A 21,829-nucleotide genomic window follows, 5' to 3' on the forward strand; every position below is an offset into this window, starting at 1 on the left:
GTATCCCATCTTTGTCTCAAAACCTCACATTGGTACCTGTGGGTTGCTAGTAGTGTTGATTACTCCTTGTAGTTGATGCTAGTTGGGGATTATATGTTCAGATCCTTTATGCATATTAATACCCCTCTGATTATGAACATGAATATGATTTGTGAGTAGTTAAGTTTGTTCCTGAGGACATGGGAGAAGTCTTGTTATAAGTAGTCATAGATCATGTGCTTAGCACAAAGGTCAAGAATGAAAACATCTATGTTTCGAAAATCAGTTAATCACTATGTGACATCTTACAATTAACTCTAGCTACCATCTCATCCAAGTCTTCAGCTACCAGATTGTTTCACCGATTGACAGTGCACTTTTGTGGTGAAAATTGGTTACCCTTGACACATCTTCCACGACACTTTTGACTCAACATGACACCCGACAAATAATAAAATGTCTCTTCTAAAATCATGGGATAACTAGACTTAAGCAAAAGAGAGATTTTTTTCTTATTGTTCTATTCTCATCTAGTGTTTCAAAAAATGCAGAGATCTTACCTGCTTATCTTGAATCCATCTTTTCATCATGCACGTAAAACCATGAGCTCGATTAAGTTGGGTGTACTAGATGCAGGCATGGATAGATGGAAGAAATTAAAAGCTAATCTTGATGCTCGCCGGCGAACTCCTCCAAATTCAGTATGGTGGTGCGAGGCCGTGCAGCTGGTCCATGCCATCTTGAGGCTAGCGGGTTGCTTGGCATGCCTCGGAGAAATTCTTTAGAGCAACTCTAGCAGACGCCGCATCCCGCCCCGACTCGTAAAATAACCGCCAAAATATAGGCCGGGGCCGGAAAAGCATCCCGATCAGACCCCACATCCCGCCCCGACCCGCAAATTTTTTTGTGGGGCGCGGCAAAATCCCGGCCCCAACCCGGGAAAACGCCCCCCTGGCTGCGGTGCCCTGCATATAAGTGGAAGCGGTTGGTGGGGGGACATTTCATCCCATGCTTTCTCCCACCAACCACCCCTCCTCTCCCCTCGTGCCGCCGCCGGCCGTCGCCTAAGATTCCAGTGACAGGAGCTAGAAGGAGCACGCCAGAAGGCCTCCACGCGCACGAGGCCTCCCTTCCCTTCCCCCCTGCATCGGCAGGCCACCGGATTTGCAGATCTGCGGCGCTTCATTGCCGGCCGCCGGATTTGGCTTTGTTCCGGCCGCCGGTTGCTGTCCCAGGCGATGGAGTGGTCGGGGAGCCTCTCCCGCAGCCCAGGCAAGGGCGCATCGCCGCATGCAGGCGTGGGTTCGTCCACCCGCCGCCACCGAAGGTTTGCGGGCATGGACTCGTCCGGCCGTCCACCGGGCTTAGTGCTCACGCAGCGTCTTTGTGGCCTGCCGATGCCGCTCATACAGTGCGACGACTGCGCGCGCCAAGTGCTGCGGCTCACTTCGGGCATGCCGAAGCACCCCGGATGGGTGTTCTATAAATGCGAAAACGACGGGGTACGTGCACTTGCGGTAGCTTGTTCCATAGCTCATTCTTAAGTTCAAGTACCGTAGCTCACTTCGAGATTGCTCAATCTTTTGTGTAGGACATTGGATGCTCATTTTGGTTTTGGAAGGCCAATACATTGATTTGTTGATAGAAGGAAACTTAATAGATACTAGTAAGTATGCACGTGCAACACACGTCTCAAACAAAACAAGTTCACATGGTATAATACTAAAATAATTTTTATAGAAAATTCAAATAGCTACAGAATGTTATCATGTCACTCAAATTGTATTTTCAAAAAGTGTGACATGTTTCTGATCCAACACATGTATCATATCTATAGTAAAAACATCTATTCTAGATCTAATTTTTATTTAGTGAGTTCTTTTACCGAGCCATTTAAATGTGTCTTATGCACAACGATATGAGCGCGTGTGTAACGCACGATCCAGAAACAAGTCTCCGCATAAAATTCACTATCACATAATAAATGTATTCTAATTGTTACAAAAATATATTTTAAAAACCGCAACTAAGCATGTCTTGAAGGTCCATCTTTTGAAGCAATGAAGGTCCATCTATAGATGCGATCAATGATGCTTCGTTCAATGTATGGGATATTGTTTTGAGCTTCATTCTCTTCATACTTTAAAATATGCACCAAAAATTGATTCCTCAACTAAAAATCATCCTACATATGCATTATACAACATTGTTATAGCAAGATGCATGTGCATTGTGTATACAAATGAGTGCATGTAATTAAAAACCAAATAACCAGACAGGGCACTACATATGAAATAAGCACATAATGTGTGTTGAATGAATCAATTAATATTGTAATGCGTTTAAAAGATTTATACCAGTGTGAGTTTGTTGGAGCAACAAGAACTAAGCATTCCCATTTAGAGATATCATCCTTGAATGCAGGGTTTGCAACTTCAAGCGCAAGGTTTAGGTTGCCGGCCACTATTTTAAGTACATTATTCCCCAAAGTACGTATTGGTAAGAGATCGAAAATTGAAACAACTTTGTTATTTTGATCCAAGAAATAACCCAAACATGTACACAATGAAATGTACCTGTGTAGGAATGTCAGACAAAATATCTCCCGTGAAGTACTCCATAAAGTTTATCATCCACATACCACAAGATGACCTGCATGATTACAAAACTTAAATATACTCAATAAATATTTATCATCGTTATAGGGATTCATATTATTTTTAAAATCATAAAATGATCATGACTGTAACAAGCAGTCATGAAAACAAAAATCTCACCCACACAGCATGTGAACCGGACATGCCCTTTGAAATTTAAAGATATTATTATTTTGTTTGAAAAAAATGCCACACTCACTTACAATGGGTCACTGGCTTACAGTATTACGTAGTACTTCATTCATCTCAAAATTCTTGTCTTAGGATGTATCACGAGGGAGTAGTATAGTATAGAGATTAAAAAAAATCTGAGTCAACTTTCCACCACCCCCTCACGCTTATCTCTTCCCCATTCTTCCTCACTTCTCCTAATCCACTTACAATGGAGCTCTCTGCTGGCATCCCCTCCACTTTGCGATCCCCATCCACAGCCAGAGCTCTCCGTTGGCCGCACCTCCCCTTCGTCAGCAACGCCGGCGGAGGCGCAGGCCCCTGCTCCGCCCGCCTCTTCCCCTCGTCACCACCACCGGCGGACGCGCATGCCCAGCTCTGCCCGCCCCTTATTCCTATCTGGTGCCGCCCGGGCCCTCCCTCCTCCTGGCCACGGCGGGGCGCTCGAGTTGGGCATGCTCGCCGGCGATGCCGGGGCCCTCCCTCCTCCTGGCGACAGCGGGGCGGTCGAGCTGGGCATGCTCGCCCATGACGCCGGGGCCTTCCCTCGTGCTGATGCACTCGCCGCGCCAGGAACTTCCCTCACCCCCTCCCCGCTGCTAGAGACGCCATGAAGGTCTGGTTCCAACTCTTCTTCTCCCCTCGATCGGGATGCTCTGCTCTTGGACCCCATCTTCAATATCGGAGTATTGCTCTAGCTGCTGCTGAATTAACCTGGATTTCCCTGTTCATTTCGGTCAGGAGCAGAAGCAGTTGCTGCTCGCGACCTCCTTCTTGATTAGGATCACCACGATGACCTTGCGTGTTGTGCTGCTGCTCGGGACCCTCCCTATGCTTCTCCTTGCTCGTCCGGGTCCAGGTTAGTCTCTCCGACCCCGCCGCCTGCTCGTCCCCGTCAAACTATGCATATCTGTATACTTTCAGCTTGTATACTTTGACATGTGCATACTTTATTCTTAATTGTGCAGAAACTTCTTTTGTGATGCAACTAATGGGGAAATACAAAAAAACACATAATGCCGATTGCTTTGAGCCTTTGAGTTAGAAGGTATACCCATCTCTGATAGGCTTCCCTGTATGTGCCCCTTCCATACCAAACATTAGTTCTAATTCTATGTCCTTAGCTGCATCCATTAGTTCACTTGTTTCATTGAAGGTTAATTCCTGGAAGCAACATTACAAAGAATAATGGGTATGCATGATATAATATACTAACAATTAGATGTTGGGGAACATAGTAATTTCAAAAAAAATTCCTATGCACACGCAAGATCATGGTGATGCATAGCAACAAGAGGGGAGACTGTTGTCTACATACCCTTGTAGACTGTAAGCGGAAGCGTTAGAATAATGCGGTTGATGTAGTCGTACGTCTTCAAGGCCAGACCGATCAAGCACCGAAATTATGGCACCTCCGAGTTCTAGCACATGTTCAGCTCGATGACGTCCCTCGAACTCCGATCCAGCCGAGTGTCGAGGGAGAGTTCCGTCAGCACGACGGTGTGGTGAAGATCTTGATGTTCTACCATCGCAGGGCTTCGCTTAAGCACCGCTACAATATTATCGAGGAGGACTATGATGGAGGGGGGCACCGCACACGGCTAAGGAACGATCACGAAGATCAACTTGTGTGTTACAGGTGCCCCCTTGCCCCGTATATAAAGGAGCCAAGGGGGAGGGGCCGGCCGGCCAAGGAGGGCGCTCCAAGGATGAGTCCTACTCCCACCGGGACTAGGATCCCCCCCCCTTCCATGTAATAGGAGTAGGAGTCAAGGAAAGGGGGAAGAGAAGAGAAGGAAGGAGGGGGCGCAGCCCCTCCCCCTAGTCCAATTAGGACTAGGCCTCGGGGGGCGCCCAACCTCTCCTCTCTCTTTCCCCTGAAGCCCAATAAGGCCCATATACTCCCCGGCGAATTCCCGAAACTCTTCGATACTCCGAAAAATACCCGAATCACTCGGAACCTTACCGAACTCCGAATATAGTCGTCCAATATATCGATCTTTACGTCTCGACCATTTCGAGACTCCTCGTCATGTCCCCGATCTCATACGGGACTCCGAACTCCTTCCGTACATCAAAACTCATAAATTCATAATATAACTGTCATCGAAACCTTAAGCGTGCGGACCCTACAGGTTCGAGAACTATGTAGACATGACCGAGACATGTCTCTGGTTAATAACCACTAGCGGAACCTGGATGCTCATATTGGCTCCCACATATTCTACGAAGATCATTATCGGTCAGACCGCATAACAACATACGTTGTTCCCTTTGTCATCGGTATATTACTTGCCCGAGATTCGATCGGCGGTATCCAATACCTAGTTCAATCTCATTACCGGCAAGTCTCTTTACTCGTTATGTAATGCATCATTCCATAACTAACTCATTAGCTACATTGCTTGCAAGGCTTATAGTGATGTGCATTACCGAGAGGGCCCAGAGATACCTCTCCGACAATCGGAGTGACAAATCCTAATCTCGAAATACGCCAACCCAACATGTACCTTCGGAGACACATGTAGAGCTCCTTTATAATTACCCAGTTATGTTGTGACATTTGGTAGCACAAAAAGTGTTCCTCCGGTAAACGGGAGTTGCATAATCTCATAGTCATAGGAACATGTAAAAGTCATGAAGAAAGCAACAACAACATACTAAACGATCGTGTGCTAAGCTAACGGAATGGGTCAAGTCAATCACATCATTCTCCTAATGATGTGATCACGTTAATCAAATGACAACTCATGTCTATGGTTAGGAAACTTAACCATCTTTGATTCACGAGCTAGTCAAGTAGAAGCATACTAGTGACACCCTGTTTGTCTATGTATTCACACATGTATTATGTTTCCGGTTAATAAAATTCTAGCATGAATAATAAACATTTATCATCATATAAGGAAATAAATAATAACTTTATTATTGCCTCTAGGGCATATTTCCTTCAGTCTCCCACTTGCACTAGAGTCAATAATCTAGTTCACATCGCCATGTGATTCAATACCAATATTCACATCTATATATGATTAATACCCATAGTTCACATCGTCATGTGATTAACACCCAAAGGGTTTACTAGTGTAACATCCCAAATTTTCAATTTGGAATGTTATACAAAGATCATCATTGCATATCATATTTTGTTGCATCTTTGGCTCGATCCTAGAAATTTCACGCAACTCAAGGACCCTCGGAGAGAGTTGGGGATTTCGTTATTTCTCTTATTTGAGTTTTTCTCAAATTTTTAAAAATAGGATCATTGATTTTGTTTATTTTATCTTCAATTATTTCTACTACCAAAGATTCAGAGAGGGAATAAAATGACTTTCCCAAAATAAAGAAATAATGAAGATTTAATAAAAAAATCAAATAAGATTTATTTTGGAGTTTTTCGCCTTTTATTTGAATTTAGGAAAAAATGCGCATTTTCAAAATTGCATTTAGGCCCCAAATAAATGTTCATCTAGTCCGGCTTGATTTTAGAAGCCGACGAAAATTTATTTCGGCATTTTTGGAGTCCGTTTAGTATTTCTTTTTATTTTTCTACCGAGCATAATGTTAAAAAAACGCGCACCGACTCTGGGCCGTACCCGAGAGGGACTCCGCTCGGGGGCGCTATATAAATAGCGCCGGGACCCCGCCCCAGCCCGCCAGATCGCCCCGCCGCCAGCCCAACCCGCCGCCCCGGCCCACCCACAAACCCTAACCCTAGCCAGCCGCCGCCGCCCGCCAGATCCGCCGCCGCCGCTGCCGCCAGCGCCCGCCACCGCCGCCAGCGCCGCCGCCCGCCGTCGCCGGACCCGCCGGAGCCTCGCCGGACTTCGTCGTCGCCGCCGCCGAGGTTCGCCGCTGCCTCGAACCGCGTGCCGCCGGTTTTCTTAAAAACCGGGCGGTTTTTATTGCGGTTTTTATTAGATTCATTTTTATTTTAGTTTTCGGTTTTTTTCCGGTTTAGGTTAATTAGCGGACGTTCGTCTGTTAGTTCGTTTTAACGAACGCCTTCGTCAGATTCGTTAAATTAACGAACGTTCGTTCGTTAATCTGTTCGTCGTTTTTCTTTTCTCGGATTTTTCGCAGTTATTTTCTGATCGCGATTTCTGATCCGATTTTCGTTCCAGTATAACTTTTCGCTCGTTTATCAGAATCAGGCGATTCAAGCGCGTGGAGTTTCGTCTCGAAACCCTCTTTCCGAATAATCAACTTAAACAAGTTTTTGCCTCTGTAAAATTTGACTTAGATCCAGATTAGTAAAACGAAGCTGTTTTCTTTCGCCGTTTGACTTTCGTTGCTTTGTTTGATTTGGTTCTTTTTGCAACCGGAGTTCTTAAGTTGAACATTCTGGTTGGAACTTTTATTCGAGTTTTACCTGTGCATTCGAGGAGTACTTATTGTATGCTTGTTTGTTTGTCTGCGATAGAATACCCGGAGTGCGCCGCCTGTTACTTCGAGTCTCTAGGTTTCGCGGATCATCAGCAAGGCAAGTAACACTTGATCATACCTTTCTACTACCCAGTTTTTATGCATTAGATCTATCCTCAAACATTGCATGATTAGGATCTAATTAAATTGTGGGATGGGAAGTAGATGAGGTAGTACCTATTACCTGTTTTATTATCAAACCTTTGGGAGTTACTTCTACGTTTGCTTATTATGCCATGCTATGCTAGTAGACGTGGATTGGGTGAGAGTATATCCATGACAGATGTGAGATTGTTAATTAATGGTTTATTTAAGGTGGCAACTTAAACACACATCTGGGTGGATTGAGGCACCTGTTTTCTAGCAGGACTTGCCTGTTTTTCTTTGGACCGCCACCCAGGCTCAAAGGGATCATGAGATTATTCAAACTAGAAACTTACGTGTGCAGCCACATGCTATTATGGGCTCTAGCATAGTTGACTAATTTGTGCGAACTCTTACGGGGTGGACTAGCAGATGTAGGGGATGTAGGTTGGTACGGTCTACCCCTCATGTAAGGTGCTAGTGCTTCTGAAAGACTATGTCTCGGTCATCCGTTTCTCAAACACCTTGTAGTGCGAGAAAACAAGCGGAGGCGATCGAGTCATGTGGGGAAAAGTGCGCAAACCTCTGCAGAGTGTACAAACTAATCATGATTAGCCGTGTCCCCGGTTATGGACATCTTGAGTATCTAGTACTTGATTATCATGTGAATCTCATCATGATACTTTAATTAATATTGTTGGGTTTTAATGAGTACCTTTTAATTGGGATTGAGGATGCTGTTAACCATTCTCAATGTTTAACAACCACCATGATAGTTAAATGAATTTATTCCTTTGCAGTAGGGAAAAATTGGCTTTATGCAAAACTGTAACCATAGAGCTTTACCACCAGCCAAATTGCATGTAGTATAGCCTATCTCCATTGTTATTCTCTATGTGTTACATTGCCAGCATATTCCATGTGCTGACCCGTTTTCGGGCTGCAACGTTTCATGTTGCAGACTTTTCAGACGACGAGTAAGGTGCTCTTAGGTCGTGGTTCTATACTCAGTGATGCCGTTGGAGTGGACTCGCTTATCTTCCAAGCCTTCCGTTGTTATCGTTTTAGATGGCCTTAAGCCATATTTATTTCAATAAGTTCTCTTGTGAGACATTCGATGTAATAAGTGTGTGATTGCTACTCTGTTATAAATCCTCCAAGTACTGTGTGGTGTCAGCATTACTGATCCAGGGATGACACTGAGCACAGAGACTTGACCGTCTGAGGTCGGGTCACTACAACTAGAGTCAATAATCTAGTTCACATCGTTATGTGATTAACACCCAAAGAGTACTAAGGTATGATCATGTTTTGCTCATGAGAGAAGTTTAGTCAACGAGTCTGTCACATTCAGAGCCGTATGTAATTTGCAAATACTCTATGTCTACAATACTCTGCACAGATCTACTCTAGCTAATTGCTCCCACTTTCAATATGTATCCAGATTGTGACTTAGAGTCAGCTGGATCAGTGTAAAAGTTTGCACCGATGTAACTTTTACGACGAACTCTTTTATCACCTCCATAATCGAGAAACATCTCCTTAGTCCTCACTAAGGATATTCTTGACCGCTGCTCAGTGATCTACTATTAGATCAAAATTGTATTCTTTTGCCAAATTTAGAGCAAGGTATACAATAGGTCTGGTATACAGCATAGCACACTTCACAGAACCTATGACTGAGGCATAGGGAATGACTTTCATTCTTCTTTTCAATTTTCTGCCGTGGTCGGGATTTGAGTCTTACTCAATTTCACACCTTTAAAACACAGACAAGAACTCTTTCTTTGACTGTTCCATTCTGAACTATTTCAAAATCTTGACAAGGTATGTACTTATTGAAAAACTTATCAAGCGTCTTGATCTATCTCAATAGATCTTGATGCTCAATATGTAAGTAGCTTTACTGAGGTCTTTCTTTTAAAGAACTCCTTTCAAATACTCCTTTATGCTTTCTAGAAAAGTTCTAGATCATTTCTGATCAACAATATGTTACTCACATATATTTATCAGAAAGGCAGTAGTGCTCCCACTCACTTTATTGTAAATACAGGCTTCACTGCAAGTCTCTATAAAACTATATGCTTTGATCAAATTATCAAAGCGTATATTCCAACTCTGAGATGCTTGCACCAGTCCATAGATGGATCGCTGGAGCTTGCACATTTTGTTAGCATCTATAGGATTGACAAAACCTTCTGGTTGCATCATATGCAACTCTTCTTTAATAAATCCATTAAGGAATGCAGTTTTGACATCCATTTGCCAGATTTCATAAAATGTGGCAATTGCTAACATGATTCAGACAGACTTAAGCATCGTTACGAGTGAGAAAATCTCATCGTATTCAACACCCTGAACTTGTCGAAAACCTTTTGCAACAAGTCGAGCTTTGTAGATAGTAACACTACTATCAGTGTCCGTCTTCCTCTTGAAGATCCATTTATTTAACTTGATTTGCTGATCATCGAGCAAGTCAACCAAAGTCCACACTTTGTTCTCATATATGGATCCTATCTCAGATTTTATGGCCTCAAGCCATTTCGCGGAATCTGGGCTCATCATCGCTTCCTCATAGTTCGTAGGTTCATCATGGTCTAGTAACATGACTTATAGAACAGGATTACCGTACCACTCTGATGCATATCTTACTCTGGAAGACCTACGAGGTTCGGTAGCAACTTAATCTGAAGTTTCATGATCATCATCATTAACTTCCTCACTAATTGGTGTAGGAATCACTAAAACTGATTTCTGTGATAAACTACTTTCCAATAAGGGAGAAGGTAAAATTACCTCATCAAGTTCTACTTTCCTCCCACTCACTTCTTTCGAGAGAAACTCCTTCTCTAGAAAGGATCCATTCTTAGCAACAAAGATTTTGCCTTCGGATCTGTGATAGAAGGTGTACCCAATAGTTTCCTTTGGGTATTCTATGAAGACGTACTTCTCCGATTTGGGTTCGAGCTTATCAGGTTGAAACTTTTTCACATAAGCATTGCAACCCAAAACTTTAAGAAACGACAACTTTGGTTTCTTGCCAAACCACAGTTCATAAGGCGTCGTCTCAACGGATTTTGATGGTGCCCTATTTAAACGTGAATGCAGCTATCTCTAATGCATAACCCCAAAATGATATTGGTAAATCGGTAAGAGACATCATTGATCCAATAAAGTGCGGTTACGACGTTCGGACACACCATAACGCTATAGTGTTCCAGATGGTGTGAACTATGAAACTGTTCCACATTGTTTTTATATGAAGGCCAAACTCGTAACTCAAATATTCATCTCCACGATCAGATCGTAGAAATTTTATTTTCTTGTTACGATGATTCTTCACTTCACTCTGAATTTCTTTGAATATTTCAAATGTTTCAGACTTGTGTTTATTAAGTAGATATACCCATATCTGCTCAAATCATCTGTGAAGGTCAGAAAATAACGATACTCGCCACGAGCATCAATATTCATCGGATCGCATACATCGATATGTATTATTTCCAATAAATCAGTAGCTCGTTCCATTGTTCCGGAGAACGGAGTTTTAGTCATCCTGCCTAGAAGGCACGGTTCGCAAGCATCAAATGATTCATAACCAAGTGATTCCAAAAATCCATCTTTATGGAGTTTCCTCATGCGCTTTACACCGATATGACCCAAACGGCAGTGCCACAAATAAGTTGCACTATCATTATTAACTTTGCATCTTTTGGCATCAATATTATGAATATGTGTATCACTACGATCGAGATCCAACAAACTATTTTCATTTGGTGTATGACCATCGAAGGTTTTATTCATGTAAATAGAACAATAATTATTCTTTGACTTTAAATGAATAACCGTATCGCAATGAACATGATCAAATCATATTCATGTTCAACGCAAACGCCAAATAACATTTATTTAGGTTTAACACTAATCCCGAAAGTATAGAGAGTGTGCGATGATGATCATATCAATCTTGGAACTACTTCCAACACTCATCGCCACTTTACCCTCAACTAGTCTCTGGTTATTCTGTAACTCCTGTTTCGAGTTACTAATTTTTAGCAACCGAACAAGTATCAAATACTCAGGGGCTACTATAAACACTAGTAAGGTACACATCAATAACCTGTATATCAAATATACCCTTGTTCACTTTGTCATCCTTCTTATCCACCAAATATTCAGGGAATTTCGCTTCCATTGACCATTTCCTTTGCAGTGTAAGCACTCAGTTTCAGGCTTTGGTCCAGCTTTGGTATTCTTCGCAGGAGTGACAACTTGCTTGCCATTCTACTTGAAGTTCCCTTTTCTTTCCCTTTGCCCTTTTCTTGAAACTAGTGGTCTTGTCAATCATCAACACTTGATGCTCTTTCTTGATTTCTACCTTCATCGATTTCAGCATCACGAAGAGCTCGGGAATCGTTTTCGTCATCCCTTGCATTATAGTTCATCACGAAGTTCCAGTAACTTGGTGATGGTGACTAGAGAACTCTGCCAATCACTATCTTATTTGGAAGATTAACTCCCACTTGATTCAAGCGATTGTAGTACTCAGACAATCTAAGTACTTGCTCACTAGTTGAGCAATTCTCCTCCATCTTTTAGGCGAAGTATTTGTCAAAGGTCTCATACCTCTTGACACGGGCATGAGTCTGAAATACCAATTTCATCTCTTGAAACATCTTATATGTTCCATGACGTTTCAAAAACATTTTTGTAGTCCCGGTTCTAAGCCATAAAGCATGGTGCACAAAACTATCAAGTAGTCATCATATTAAGCTAGCCAAACATTCATAACGTCTGCATCTGCTCCTGCAATAGGTCTGTCACCTAGCGGTGCATCAAGGACATAATTCTTCTGTGCAGCAACGAGGATAATCCTCAGATCACGGATCGAATCCGCATCATTGCTACTAACATCTTTCAACATAGTTTTCTCTAGGAACACATATAAAAGCATAGGGAAGCAAAAACATAGGGAAGCAACAACGCGAGCTATTGATCTACAACATAATTTGCAAAATACTACCAGGACTAAGTTCATGATAAATTAAAGTTTAATTAATCATATTACTTAAGAACTCCCACTTAGACAGACATCTCTCTAGTCATCTAAGTGATCACGTGATCCAAATCAACTAAACCATGTCCGATCATCACGTGAGATGGAGTAGTTTTCAATGGTGAACATCACTATGTTGATCATATCTACTATATGATTCACGTTCGACCTTTCGATCTCCGTGTTCCGAGGCCATATCTGTATATGCTAGGCTCGTCATGTTTAACCTGAGTATTCCGCTTGTGCAACTGTTTTGCACCCGTTGTATTTGAACGTAGAGCCTATCACACCCGATCATCACGTGGTGTCTCAGCATGAAGAACTTTTGCAACGGTGCATACTCAAGCAGAACACTTCTTGATAATTTAGTGAGAGATCATCTTAAAATGCTACCGTCAATCAAAGCAAGATAAGATGCATAAAGGATAAACATCACATGCAATCAATATAAGTGATATGATATGGCCATCATCATCTTGTGCTTGTGATCTCCATCTCCGAAGCACCGTCGTGATCACCATCATCACCGGCGCGACACCTTGATCTCCATCGTAGCATCATTGTCGTTACGCCATCTATTGCTTCTACGACTATCGCTATCGCTTAGTGATAAAGTGAAGCAATTACAGGGCGTTTGCATTTCATACAATAAAGCGACAACCATATGGCTCCTGCCAGTTGCCGATAACTTCGGTTACAAAACATGATCATATCATACAATAGAATATAGCATCACGTCTTGACCATATCACATCACAACATGCCCTGCAAAAACAAGTTAGACGTCCTCTACTTTGTTGTTGCAAATTTTACGTGGCTGCTACGGGCTGAGCAAGAACCGTTCTTACCTACGCATCAAAACCATAACGATAGTTCGTCAAGTTAGTGTTGTTTTAACCTTCGCAAGGACCGGGCGTAGCCACACTCGGTTCAACTAAAGTTGGAGAAACAGACATCCGCTAGTCACCTGTGTGCGAAGCACGACGGTAAAACCAGTCTCGCATAAGCGTACGCGTAATGTCGGTCCGAGCCGCTTCATCCAACAATACCGCTGAACCAAAGTATGACATGCTGGTAAGCAGTATGACTTGTATCGCCCACAACTCACTTGTGTTCTACTCGTGCATATAACATCTACGCATAAAACCTGGCTCTGATACCACTGTTGGGGAATGTAGTAATTTCAAACAAAATTCCTGCGCACACGCAAGATCATGATGATGCATAGCAACGAGAGGAGAGAGTGTTATCTACATACCCTTGTAGACCATAAGCGGAAGCGTTAGAACAACGCGGTTGATGTAGTCATACGCCTTCACGGCCCGACCGATCAAGCACGGAAACTACGACACCTCCGAGTTCTAGCACACATTCAGCTCGATGACGTCCCTCGAACTCCGATCCAACCGAGTGTCGAGGGAGAGTTCCGCCACCACGACGGCGTGGTGACGATCTTGATGTTCTATCATTGTAGGGCTTCGCCTAAGCATTGCTACAATATTATCGAGGAGGACTATGGTGGAGGGGGGCACCACACACGGCTAAGGAACGATCACGAAGATCAACTTGTGTGTTACAGGTGCCCCCTTGCCCCCGTATATAAAGGAGCCAAGGGGAAGGGGGCGGCCGGCCAAGGAGGGCGCGCCAAGGAGGAGTCCTACTCCCACCGGGAGTAGGATTCCCCCCTTCCAAGTAATAGGAGTAGGAGTCAAGGAAAGGGGGAAGAGAAGAGAAGGAAGGAGGGGGCGCAGCCCCCCCCCCCCTAGTCCAATTCGGACTAGGCCTTGGGGGGCACCTAGCCTTTCCTCTCTCTTTCCCCTAAAGCCCAATAAGGCCCATATACTCCCCGGCGAATTCCCGTAACTCTCCAGTACTCCGAAAATACCCGAATCACTTGGAACCTTTCCGACCTTCGAATATAGTCGTCCAATATATCGATCTTTACGTCTCGACCATTTCGAGACTCCTCGTCATGTCCCCGATCTCATCATGGACTTCGAACTCCTTCGATAAATCAAAACTCATAAATTCATAATATAACTATCATCGAAACCTTAAGCGTCCGGACCCTACGAGTTCGAGAACTATGTAGACATGACCGAGACATGTCTCTGGTCAATAACCAATAGCGGAACCTAGATGCTCATATTGGCTCCCACATATTCTACGAAGATATTTATCGGTCAGACCGCATAACAACATACGTTGTTCCCTTTGTCATCGGTATGTTACTTGCCCGAGATTCGATCGTCGGTATCCAATACCTAGTTCAATCTTGTTACCGGCAAGTCTCCTTACTCATTACGTAATGCATCATTCCGTAACTAACTCATTAGCTACATTGCTTGCAAGGCTTATAGTGATGTGCATTACCGAGAGGGCCCAGAGATACCTCTCTGACAATCGGAGTGACAAATCCTAATCTCGAAATACGCCAACCCAACATGTACCTTCGGAGACACCTGTAGAGCTCCTTTATAATCACCCAGGTTGTGAAGTTTGGTAGAACACAAAGTGTTCCTCCGGTAAACGGGAGTTGCATAATCTCATAGTCATAGGAACATGTATAAGTCATGAAGAAAACAACAACAACATACCAAACGATCGTGTGCTAAGCTAACGGAATGGTTCAAGTCAATGTCACATCCCTAGTTCTGACAATGCCTAGTGCATGCATTAGAGTGTTGCACCATGTTTAAATTTCATTTAAATTTGAAATGGGGATTGTTGAAACCCTAGCACCAAATGAAATTTAACTAGGTTCAATAAAAATATTTTCAATAACCCAGAATGCCCTTTGGAAATGTTCATAATTTCTGTTAAAGGTGAAAACCTCTTCCAAAAATGATGAACATAATTATAGGCTATTCCTGGATTTTTGAATTAAATTATATAGTATTTGCATTTGGGCATTTAATTGCTAATAATATTTTAAATGCTCAAATAATCACAAACTGAAATGTTTACTGTTGGAAATATTCCAAACAGTGGCCACAGTCAGTTGCATGATTTTTGGAAATGCTCTGGCATTTTTAATAAATCCAAACACAATTACAGAAAATAGAAAATAGTAACTAAAATAGAAATAAAAGAGAGGAGAGAAACCTTACCTGGCCTCACCCGTGCAGCCCACCAGCCGGCCCAGCTTCCCCCCCTGGCCGGCCCAGCCCACCCGCGCCTTCCCTGTCGTCTTCCTCCTCGGACAGAAGGACGAGGGCGTGTGCCCGACGCTCGCCGGCACGTGCGCGCGCCACCTCCCCCCCCCTGCTGGCCACCTCCTGCTTCCCCGGACTCCCTCGATGCCCCGGACGAAGCCACGCAGCTGCCCCGCACCGCTCTCACTCTCCCTCGCCCTCCTCTTCTCCCCTTGCTCTCTCTTCCTCTCACCCGAGAACCACCGCCGCCGCCGACGGGCATCACCGTAGCCACTGGCCTCCCCTCGCCTCCCCGACCCGCTTTCGAGCTCCGCCACAACCCCCTACACCTCCTCGTTGAGCTACGGACCTCCCGGACCTGCTGCAACGCCGCCACCATCGCCGTTTCCATCGCCGGCCGCCGAGGATCTTCATCGTCAATTCACCACCATCGTCGCGTCCCCGAGCCGGCTAACCACCCCTACGGCACCGCTGTGAGCTCCCACGTCTCCCCTCCCTCTTTCCCCCTTCGATTTCGCCCTGTAGCTTCGATTCCACCGGAGCCGCGAGCTCGGCTCCGCCGGCGATGTCGCCGCCGTCGTTGCAGGTCACCAAACTCGCGTCCGAGCACGACCTCGAGCTCGTGGATCTCCCAGGAGCCCGCCCAGCCTCTCAGCTCGCTCGCTCGCTAAGCGTAGCCCCGTGCCCGCGCTGGCCCGAACTCCGGTCGCCGCCGCGGACCCCGTTCCGGTGAGCTCGAGCCACCTCAGCCCCTGCCGTTTGCACAAATGGATGCGGACGACTCCCAGCTACGCGTAGCTGCCCTCCGCCGGCCATTTGGTCGCCGGAGGAGGAATTCCGACCCCCTCCGCCGTCTCGGGCTTCACCGGCGACGAGCCGCCGGCGTGTTAGCCTCGGCTGACCAGGGGTTTGACCTCCCCTAGGTCCATGACAGGTGGGCCCGGCCCCTGCTAACTTTGGTTAAGTTAATAACTACTTTTAGTTAAGCCACTGACCCACTGACAGTAGGCCCCACCCCTGGTCAAACCCCAGTCAGCGCTGGGTTTGACCGGGATTAACTCCTGTGACACTGACATATGGGGCCCACAGGTCAGATTTGACCTGGACAACGCCGTTGACTTGCTGACGTCACTGTGAAGTCATGCTGACGCAGTAATTCTTTTCTGGATTTAAAAATAATCAGGAAATTCCAGAAAATGCCTAAAACTTCAATAAATCATAGAAATTCAACCGTAACTCCAAATTAAATAAATCATATATGAAAAATTATCAGAAAAATTCAAGGAATCCATCTGTACCATTTTCATGCATGTTAGAACAACTTATCACTACTGTTTAGGGCAAATGAAGTAAAGGGCATTTAAATAATCACATATGGAGTTTAAATTTGAATCTTATATTCAAACCAACTTCATTTAATCTGTTGCTAGTTGCATTAGCTCAAAACACATTCATATTGCCATGTCATGAGCATGCATCATATTGTGCATTGCATTGATTGTGTTCCTTTCTGTGTTGCCGGTATTTGTCCCCTCTCGATAGACGTGATACCGATGATGTGATCGTTGACACTGATGAAGACTCAATGTTATCTTCAGAAGTGCCAGGCAAGCAAAACCCCCTTGTTCATTCCGATACAATCCTACTCTCTCGCTCCTGCTCTCTTTTACTGCATTAGGACAACACCGATTCATCTGTTACTTGCTGCGGTAGCTGAACCCCTTTATCCTTTGCATGACCTGTCATTCCACAGTAAATAGATGAAACCCACTAGCATGAGTAGGAGTTGTTTGAGCCCTGTTGTGCCTACTCATTCATGCTTGTTTGTCATGCCTGCTACTGCTTAGAGTTGAGTCAGGTCTGATTCATCGGGGATGAATCAGAGGTGTGTGAACATGTCCTACGGTGTGTGAGCTAAGCGTGTGAACACGATTTGGTAAAGGTAGCGGTGAGAGGCCATGTAGGAGTACATGGTGGGTTGTCTCATTGCAGCCGTCCTCAGGAACTGAGTTCTGTGTTTGTGATCCATGATTCAGCTACTACCACGCATTGGGCCCGAAACCAATGGACCCTCTCGGCTTCTTAATCACCCTTGTCCTCTGTCCAGGAGTTGCAAGTAGTTTCTGGTGTTTGTAGTATGCTGGAGGCCGTGGACAGCGCTGACCGTAGGGGTGGGCTGTGATGCGGTAGGCACGTGGCCGGGTAAACCGGGCGCCCGTTTGGTGTCACGGAACCCTGTTCACATCGTTTGGGGCTGTGAGCGAAACTCCGGCCGGATCTCCTCATGGATGGAACCCGAATAGGCGATAAACCTGGACTAGAGACTTGAGTGTTTAGGCAGGCCGTGGCCGACACCCACGTTGGGCTTCCGCTTGAAGGTTGCCGAGTACATGTCGTGTAAACGGCGGTAAGTGGTGAGAGCGTGTGTGAAGAAGTACACCCCTGCAGGGTTAATATGATCTATTCGAATAGCCGTGTCCGCGGAAAAGGACTTCTGGGTTGCTTATATCAGTTCATAGACAAGTGAAAGTGGATACTCTAAAATACGCAAGATAAGCGTGAGTGCTATGGATGGCGTTCTCGTAGGGAGACGGGAGCGGATCCATAGTGGTGTATTGATATGGTGAATATGTGGACTCGTGTGCGCCACCTCAAAAGAGTTACTCGCAGTCGTAGTTCAGGATAGCCACCGAGTCAAAGCTGGCTTGCTGCAGTTAAACCCCACCATCCCCTTTGTTGATAATGATGCATATGTAGATAGTTCTGATGTAAGTCTTGCTGGGTACATTTGTACTCACGTTTGCCTATTTTATGTTTTTGCAGAGAGACTTCAGTCTCACTAGTAGTTCCACGTGGACTTCGACGTTTAGCTTGTTACCTCAGCTACGATCTTGTGCCCTCGGCAGGATCTGATAGATAGTCAGGCTTCTCAGCCTTTTTCATTTATAGATGTCTGTACTCAGACATGATAGCTTCCGCTTGTGCTTTGACTTGTATGCTCTGAATGTTGGGTCATGAGACCCATGTTTGTAATATCGCGCTCCTCGGAGCCTATTGAATAAATTACTTGAGTCGTAGAGTCATGTTGTGATGCCATGTTGTATTTGCACATATCGAGCATATTGTGTGTATGTTATTGAAATGCTTGGTATGTGTGGGATCTGACCATCTAGTTGTTTATCTTTAGTAGCCTCTCTTACGGGGAAATGTCTCCTAGTGTTTCCACCGAGCCATGGTAGCTTGCTACTGCTCCGGAACACTTAGGCTGGCCGGCATGTGTCCTTCTTCGTTCCTGTGTCTGTCCCTTCGGGGAAATGTCACGCGGTGAATACCGGAGTCCTGTTAGCCCGCTACAGCCCGGTTCACCGGAGTCCTGCTAGCCCAGTGCTACAGCCTGGATTCACTCGCTGATGACCGACACGTTCGATGCTGGGTCATGGATGCCTGTCCCTGTAAGTCTGTGCCGCTTTGGGTTTACGACTAGCCATGTCAGCCCGGGCTCCTTATCATATGGATGCTAGCGACACTGTCATATACGTGTGCCAAAAGGCGCAAACGGTCCCGGGCAAAGGTAAGGCGACACCCGTGGGAATACCGTGCGTGAGGCCGCAAAGTGATATGAGGTGTTACATGCTAGATCGATGTGGCATTGAGTCGGGGTCCTGACAGCGTTGGTATCAGAGCTTGACTGCCTGTAGGATTACCAAGCCAAACTGGTCGAAGTTGAGTCTAGAAAATTCTTTAGTTATATAAGGGAATTGATTGTGGGATGGAACGTAAGGCTCTTTTACTCCTTATACCTCATGCCCTTCTGATCTGAGTTATCTTATCTTTCCTGCGGGGATTAAGAACTAGGCTATCTCTTCTTTCTATTAGGATCACGTGTTACTAATCAGTAGACTTATAAGATTGTTGGATTTAAGTCTCAGTTCAGTTCCTACTACTTCCGTATGTTAATTGTTGATCTCGGAACCTTGATATTGTGCTTCTGAGTGGTTATGCCACCAATTTTGTGAATGTCTCAAACCTTTTCTGAGCATTTACAGCCGTTATGCTGTCCGAGTCATTCCAGGTTTCTAAATAGTCTGATGCATTTGCAAAATCCTCTCCCTCTGGTTTCGATGTTCCTTTATGCCAGCTCAATCACACTAATTGTTGAGTTGAGGTATTCTATTGCCTTGACATTATGTTGGAATAATTATTATGACCCTAGGTGTCTCAGGGGATCATCTAGTAATTTAGCCATGATTTGTGTTCCCAGTGTGATGATTCTGGCCATCATTCTCGAAAGCATTCCGTGATGCTACTTAGTAGTAGGTATTCTATTCCTGGGTTCTTGAACCCGAGATTCACTCTACTTACTTCATGTTGATAGTAATTGCTAGCGCCTTTAGGATATTAGTAACCTTTGCGATAGTCCTTGAAGTCCGTGGTATCTTCTTCTTCCAGATACCATGAACTACTTATGGCAGAAGTTCCTCGTTGAACTGAAATATCACAACAGTATTATTTTTGATGAGTTCTCCATTATATATTGTGGCTCTGCCAGTTCTACCTTTCCGCATGGGTTATCCAGAAGAAATATGTTGAACTTGGTTCGACATACTAATCTATGCATCCACAACTTAGAAAATTATATGTTCCTTTGAGTTGTTCTCTTTAGTTGCATTCTGACCTTCGTCTATCAATTGATAGTCAAGGGTACGCATGCATTCGTTTACCGATGCCTAGTACCCTTGTGGTCCGTCAAGCCATTCTGTCCCGAATGACTAGGAGAAACAAACTCCAGTACCTCATCCATATCTAGGATTGGGTCAAAGTAGTTGTGTTCCGCAGATCAAGTTACAATCCAGCTTCTGGTCTGCTCTACCCTGAAGTATTACCTTCTTTATGACAGGAATTTCATGAGAATTGCACCACCTTTTGTGAATTCTTGACATAGTGATACTTCACGCCATCCTTTTTTTTTCATTCCTCGGTTCCGTGTTGTTGCAGCCGGAGTGCCGACAAGTGAATCATGATGTGTGAAATCAATACTCCTAGCAACTCCGTTGCTTGGTAGTTAAATGGACAATAACGTCATCCTTAGCGAGTTGACTATTGAATCATCACCCTAAGGTTGATTGTGCTACCTAGTCCATTTTCCTGGTGCACTCCTTGATTGATGAGATAGGATTTGTTAAGTCCTCGCTCATTTGATCATATCATCTTGCCCTGAAAAGCAAGATTGTTCTCGAGCTTAGTAACATATCGGTGGTTCGTGATTTCCGAAGATCTTCTCGGAAGTATTACCAGGTTGTCACCTGACCGCTATGTTGAGCTCGTGATCAAGTTGGTTTCTTGTGAACCACCTTCTCTCCAAGAATCGGTGTTAGATATCCCTGAGCTAGTTGGTTAAGCTAGACAACAACTTGGAGAGTTGGAAGATAAAAGCTTGCCTGACTTAGTTTGTCCCAAAAGGATATTCTTGTGTAGTGTGTATTGAAGAAAGATGATATCTTCATCGATTGGTCCCTGTGATCAGTTGCTGGACCTATTGTCTTATCAATCCTTTGATTTGAGTGTGGGCTATCGTCAAATCAAGTCAGAACCAACGATGTTCGTAATGTTGTCTTCCTCGTGGTTGATCCCTCGAGCATACACCATTATATCTTTTGGTTCTGACCAATGCTATCACCGTGTTCACATGATGGTGGAAATCCAGTGATATGGAAATTCCGATGAGTTGCTGTTGAGCCCATCAGTAGCATTTTGTCTCCCCCCATGAATCATGTTGAACATCAACCTAGTGTTGGAAATTTGTGTAAGCATTTCTTCGTGTTTCGTTCATGAAGTATATGTTTGGATGAAAGTAGTGACTTTCCCTAATTCATGTGCATATGATGCAAGTTGCCGCCATGAATTTGAGGAAGATTGTTTTGTTTCCTTGGAATCATCCCAAATCAGTCATGCACACGTGCGAAGTATTCTGTGGTCTGGAGACTTGCAACCTTCATTCCATATGTGTCCCGAGCACACCAAGCCACTGATTGAATTGTTCAAGGAGAAGAAGTTCCTTCATAAGAGCTAATCATATGACTTATGCAAGGACTTCGTTATCCACGGTGATGGTTCCCAACCAGAACTCGGTAGTGTTTTATTATAAGACTACCACGTGGTCATGCTTGTCTGGGACAACGTGTTCACATGTTTGTAGCAGAACCAGCTCATGTTTTGGAGCTTGCTATCGTAGTTCATCTCCCGAGAATCTCGCAACGTCATCTCGTCGATTTGTGTTGCAAACCTTCATTTTCCTTCCTAGA

This window comes from Triticum aestivum, chromosome 7B, assembly GCF_018294505.1.
Source record: "Triticum aestivum cultivar Chinese Spring chromosome 7B, IWGSC CS RefSeq v2.1, whole genome shotgun sequence".
NCBI lineage: Eukaryota > Viridiplantae > Streptophyta > Magnoliopsida > Poales > Poaceae > Triticum > Triticum aestivum.